At 38.4% G+C, this 6,000-nt stretch overlaps 1 protein-coding gene across 12 annotated transcripts in view; it reads left to right on the top strand.

Moving 5' to 3' along the window:
* Positions 1-314: 314 nt before the first annotated feature.
* The window catches only part of vit (vitrin), a 31,114-nt gene continuing 25,428 nt past the window's right edge, over positions 315-6,000 (top strand). For 9 of the 12 annotated variants that reach the window (XM_088610118.1, XM_088610123.1, XM_088610122.1 and 6 more), the window contains exon 1: positions 2,834-3,047. The gene's annotated coding sequence lies outside the window, so the exon portion shown is untranslated. Of the gene's footprint in view, positions 585-2,833; positions 3,048-4,946; positions 5,041-6,000 lie in introns of those variants that run through there. The other 3 variants (XM_088610112.1, XM_088610113.1, XM_088610114.1) reach the window with 3 other exon arrangements.

The raw sequence follows: 6,000 nt of genomic DNA, 5'->3' as shown, positions 1-6,000 counted from the left end.
TTTGTTGTACGGAATTGCTAAGAAGTGTTGTCAAAATAAAGAATGTTCTGAATACTTGTAAACACATGCAACACTCTTTGAACTCAGGGCTAATAAACAGAGCTCTTTGCTGACCAGCAGTGGGACATTTGGACTCAGATCTACAAAAGTCAACAATTCAGTAAAGAGATGCCAGTGGAAAATACAGAGGTGGCTGCCTATGTTGTTGCAAGTTCACGGACATTACTCCCTCATGGAAAGTATTTTCCTTGGAGTATAAAGACCTCTTGTTTACCAGTGAGTCAAATCCAGGGCATTTCCCTAATATCAGGGAAGGTTTGTTCCAGGTCATGATCAGTGCTTATGGAACAGGGACCAGTGCACTGAGAGAGTTACAGAAGTGACATTACCCTCCTCTGAAATCTAGACAGTCTTCTGGCCTGGCAGAAGTTATCCACTATCTCAGGAGTACCGCTGTGTGTGCTTGGAGCTTGCAAGCAACCGGGTTCGAATCTTGGCAGGGGTAAGAAGAACTGTGCATGTCACACTCACACATGATACTGTGTGATACGTGAGCCATACTTGTTAAACTGTTCTGCAGAGGGGTAAGTGAAAATTGGTTGTTCTTCTGTAAATTTGCTGTCAAACCTGTTCAAAGAGGATCTACAGTATATGCAAAATCTTAGAAAGGGAGAGAATGTTTAATATTGTGGGTAGTTTGCAATTTCCTTGTGTTTCTTTGCTTAATTTGTCTTTGTTTTTTGTTGTAGCAAAGGGAGGAGTTCCTTAACATTATTTCAATATTTCTGCAAGGTCCAGCACATTTTACTTAAGCACACTCTAACAATCAAGACTTTCAGATGAAGAGCCATCAAGAATGCAGATTGTACCTTATGATTCCACGTATGAACATGGTTTATATGCTTTTGAGATTAATGCATGCATTAATGCATTAGATGTCTGAGATAATCACTAAAGTAAAACCCATTATATGTGCCTCCTGTCTTGATTTGTTTAAGATTTGGAAATATCTATTCTGTTGTCATGATCATTATCAAGAAATTAAATCAATATTGATCTAGAATTGTTCCATCAACCCACAACCCTTTTATTGTCCTCTTTGTTAGGAGATAAGAAAAGCACAAGCTAGTCTCAAATCTACTAATGAGTTTTTTAAACGTGATTTAAACCACTGTTTTTGACAAATGATCAAGCACAGGCTGTTGTCATTCAGTTACAAGTTCATTTATTTGCACATAAACTATATCAACCATTTCAGTCTGGGTTAAGATTGATGCACAATACTGATACAGCTCTGGTAACAGATATTTATGATTTACTGATGGCTGTTAACTCTGCTTTTAATCCCTTTTGTCATACTTGTCTTGAAAGGAGGCTTTAATACTATTAATCAAACTATCTTGCACAATAGATTAGAGAGGGCTTTTGGTATTACTGCAACTGATTTGTCTTGATTTAAAACTTACTCAGAGTAAGTGACAGAAAACTATTTGCTCTAATTGCGTTTTTATCTTTCTCAACAAAATTGTTAAAATCTGGTGTCCCACAGCGGTCTGTTCTTGGTCCCATTGTTTTTCATGTTATATACAGTATGTTAGCATTGGAGCAGGTATAGTATCAGTTTTCATAAATTTCATATTCAAAAATTGTTTTTGCACAAAACTGTACACTAGGCAAACATTGTTTTGTCACACTGCATAGATAATGTTACAAAATGGATGTACTGTAACAGATGCTTTTACATTTGAACTCTAATAAGACTGAAGCTGTGCTGAAGCTTCACTGATTGACTCTCCTCATAAGCTCCACAACTGTGTCAACATTAGTTTGATTATTGTTGATGCTGGAATCAATCCAAGCACTCCGAGCAGGAATTTTGGTTTAGCCAAGATCTGAATCTTACATCTGAAGCTCAAGTTCCCAACGTTATGAAGGTACTGTATGTGTTTTTTTTTTTAATTTGGTAACTTTGCTTGTGTCTCTTGATGTTTCTCCCGATCTCATGTAGAGAAGATAATGCAGGCACGTGTCTTTTTCAGGGTTAATTAGTGATTTCTGGTGTATCCAAACCCGTTCTTAAGTCATACTAGAATAATAATCAGATCCTCACTGAAGAAAAAAAATCATTTGCACATCTCAGAATAAAACCTATTTCAAAATAAAATTAAAGCTACTGCAGATTTACCTTTAAGGACCTGCACTGTTTGGGTACTGACTACATTCGTGAACTGTTATTTTCCTTGACAACTGCACAGTATATGTATTCTCGACTCCATCCTACTTTTGGATCTCAAAATCTCGGCTCTGATCCCTGGGAGACTGGGCTTTCTGCTGTGGTGCTCCAAGGCTGTGGAAGAATCTCCCAGCACAGATTGGGCCTTTTAAACCAGTCAACCTTGTGTTAAAACTTACTATAATACGTGAACATGTTTTGTATTGAATTGTGTATTCATGTTTCTACTAGGTTTGCTTTTGCTTTTTTTCTATGTAAAGTGCCTTGAGATTATGATGAAAAATCTGTACAAAACAAAACAAAGGTTACCATTATTAACCAATAATCAAACCTCAAGACGCTTTTGCTTGGGATAGATATACAGTTTATTGCATTAAATGATCAAGATACTGACAAAGATATCGAAACTGTAATGCAGCAGCTTGTTTCCTTCTCCGGTACAGAGCTTTCTAAACTTTTCACATATCGCACCCCGAAGCCAAAGTTTCCAAGGCGTCGAAACCTCGATCTGGCAGGCTTTGAACTTTTTTTTTTTAAATCGGGATCTCCACGTGAAAGGGTGGGACAGGTAGGAGGAGTTGCTTCGTTAACATCCCAGCCCACGGCCATGTGTGCGGCCCCGCGACTCACTGCGAGCTGTGAGGTAGTGCCTCGCAAGGGATGAGGGAGAGAGGACGGCACAGCGCTTCTTTACACTCGGATTTACAATAATGGTACTGGGAGTTTTTTGAGCCAAGGGGATTTGGTACTTGCAGAAAAAAAAAATTGTTCAGTGTCAAGACAGGACAGAAAACAACATTTCAGCCCCCAAATCGTAAGTGTCACATTACCTTTCCCCCCCACATAGCTCTTCGCGTCTATTGTAGCTAGAGACACGCATTTTACTGTGCATTAGTTTTTCTGAAGTTTGCACTTGACTCTTTTTCAAACTGGTGTAATCGCTGTGATGTCTGTTGCAGTAGTGCAGTGTTTGTCATATATAATTGCAAGCATTGATTTTTTTTCCTGTACTTTGCGCCGTTTTTTAAAAATCATATTTTATTGCCGATTTTTAATAAATATTGAATAGTTGAATAATGGGAGTACTGTATATCACACTTCAGATGAGCATTTTCCCTTCACTCGATTCTCATTTCTTAAAAGAAGCGAAGTAACTCGTCATGCAACTAAAAGTTGCAATGAACGTTTATCTCCAATGCTGATTTAAATAGCAGGTGAAGCTTTTGGATTAAATTCTTATTTCGCAGTATGTAATACGGGAGAAGGGCTTGTTCCATGCCACCTTTTTAACAAAAAGTTTTAAATGACTTTATTTCTTTGTAAAATTAGATTTTATTTACTCTTCGTCAGAGCGTGGAGAACGAGTACGAACTTGAACTAAGAGTTCCACGCTAACTATTCAGCTACGAGTTATTATCCCTGAAATGTTCTGACGTTTTTTTAAAGAAAGCGCACCCCCTTCAGAGCAAGGAGGAAAGTACATAAGGTGAAAACGTGCCTTTTGCTAGTAAACCAGGGAAATAAATATTTGTCCTGTTGTTCTAGAAATTACTTAAACGTAACAAAAAGCCGTCATATAAGATGTAATGTCTCTGTATTTGTCACGTTCCTATAGTTTTGTTATTGTGTAAAAGCTGAAAAATAAATAAGAACAGGAGTGCTCTGGTATCCTTCAGGATATATAGTGTTACATAAAGCAAGGAATTATATCCGAAACTCTAAAAGAGGTTGGTGTGGGGAGTTATGTCAACATGCAGGCTGGAAGTGTATGGCTAATTCCATACCGAAAAGGAAAAAGAGTAGGAATTTGAGCCTAGGTGTGGTTAAGGAGTACAAAAGAGAGTCTAAGAGTGGTTAGGGAGAGGAGAATGTGGGGACTGAAGAAATTATAATCTGGGTAATGAATTCCAGGGCAAGTGTGTTAAGCCGAAATCTGCAGAGCAGAGATATTTAGAAAGAAATTAATCAATCAGTGAGTACTGGGTGGAGCTGTCAACTGAATGTTGGTAATTTAGGATAATTCCGATGTCCTTCTGACATGAGTGTCTTTGAACCCCTGTGGAAGAATGCAGACATAGGTCAGTGTGATCAGATGTGGGGAAGATACAGTTGGCAACTATCGACTTGGAGAGATCTTCTGTCCTCACTGCTCACTGTTTCACCAGGTTAAATGGCAGGGCGTTTTCTACAAGAGATGCTCTAAAGGAGATTGCTGGACAAACATGATGGCCTCTGGCCAGAATTGCATATTTGTGGTGCTGGCAAAGTATTTACAGGTAATACAATGGTTGCCATTGCAGGTAAAAACCAAAGATATTCTAAACACAGTTATTCACTATAGGGCTCTTTTGAAGATTTTTTTAAACTACTGAAGTTGCATTAGGTTTGAGTTTGATGTGTTGGGTGGGCCTGTGTCGTTAAATGTTGATGAGACCCTTTTCTTTTTTAAATTCTATTGCATCACACTGACAAACGTAATTTTAGCCTGGTTAAAACAGGAGGGAGTCCCACAAAAAACATAGTCTCTTTTTAAAGGTGGTTTCAGTTTCTTATGTGAGCAGGTCATCAGGACATCAAGTATCTTTGATAGTATAGGTGCACAAACTGTATGAGCTACTCATCATGTCTTGTTCCTCCTTAGTCACCCAGAAATGCTGTATATTGGCCATATGCATTTTTTTCTTGTTTTTCACTTCATCCATAAGGTGCAGATGCTGACAGGCACTGCTTTCATGTCTGCTGGAAACAGGGCTAGGCTGCAGATGCTTATTGTCTGAATGCCCTCCTGTGGTCGGTTTCATCTTCAGGTGTGTTCATACAGTACTTCACAGACTTCCATGAAATATGCTTCTTGTTTATCCTTTGGGGAAGTGTGAAAGTTCACTTTTTATATAAAAAAACATTAATTTATTACAGAATAGATTACCAAATCTTTTTTCCTCATTGTTACAGTATTTCTAAACCGGGGTTGGTACCTATTAATAGCTAGATTTTCATGTGGATCCTTCTTATGCAATGCTTCAGCTTATTGAAAAAGTTCTGCAAAATCTGTATATATTTTTTCAGCATTAAGTAATTCCTGAAAGCCTAATGAATACGACAGAGACGAACTATATTAAAGTTGACTTGATGGAACCTGCCTGGCTGAGGTGACGGCAGCGTGCCTGTGAGAATGAGGCTGATAGGACCCCCTCCATCAATTCACGAGGAATGAGCCAGGGAGCTGCTGCAAGGGTGAAGATGCTGCACAATGAGCTTTTATAAAAGAGAAGTGCAAAAGAGGTGCTTGGCAGACCAGATATTTAGGTGTAGAAGAGTGAGAAAGTGAGATGAGGAATTTGGCTTTCTCCTGAACTTGTGTTTGAAAGCACCATCATTTGCAGATACTGTACTATTTTAATCTAACTTTTATATATATATAAGTACAAGGTTAAAACGGGTGTGAGCTCTTCTGAAAAGTTAAATAATTACAGTAGTTACAGTTTTTTTTCCCACCAAACATCCTTGCCTATTCTCAGGTTTTGTGCCTGAGCTCTTGTAAGAATATGCTCAAAGAATGCATCCTCAAAATGTTATTTAATATGGCCCTGCTTCTCCAGCAAATAGATGTTTATGAGCATGCCATGTGGCAGGAAAGAACTATTTTTTTTCAATTGAACTCACGGTAGCTGAGTTACCACCCTACTTGGGTGGCAGGATCATCTGTATTTCAAGCTGCATGCACCTTGTACAAGATTCGTGAGTGCTGTATTGTGTTCTATCAGAAT

Source organism: Lepisosteus platostomus, chromosome 17 (assembly GCF_059453375.1).
Source record: "Lepisosteus platostomus isolate fLepPlt1 chromosome 17, fLepPlt1.hap1, whole genome shotgun sequence".
Taxonomy (NCBI): domain Eukaryota; kingdom Metazoa; phylum Chordata; class Actinopteri; order Semionotiformes; family Lepisosteidae; genus Lepisosteus; species Lepisosteus platostomus.
Note: the sequence above shows the minus strand (reverse complement) of the source record. Positions and strands in the feature narration are given on the sequence as shown.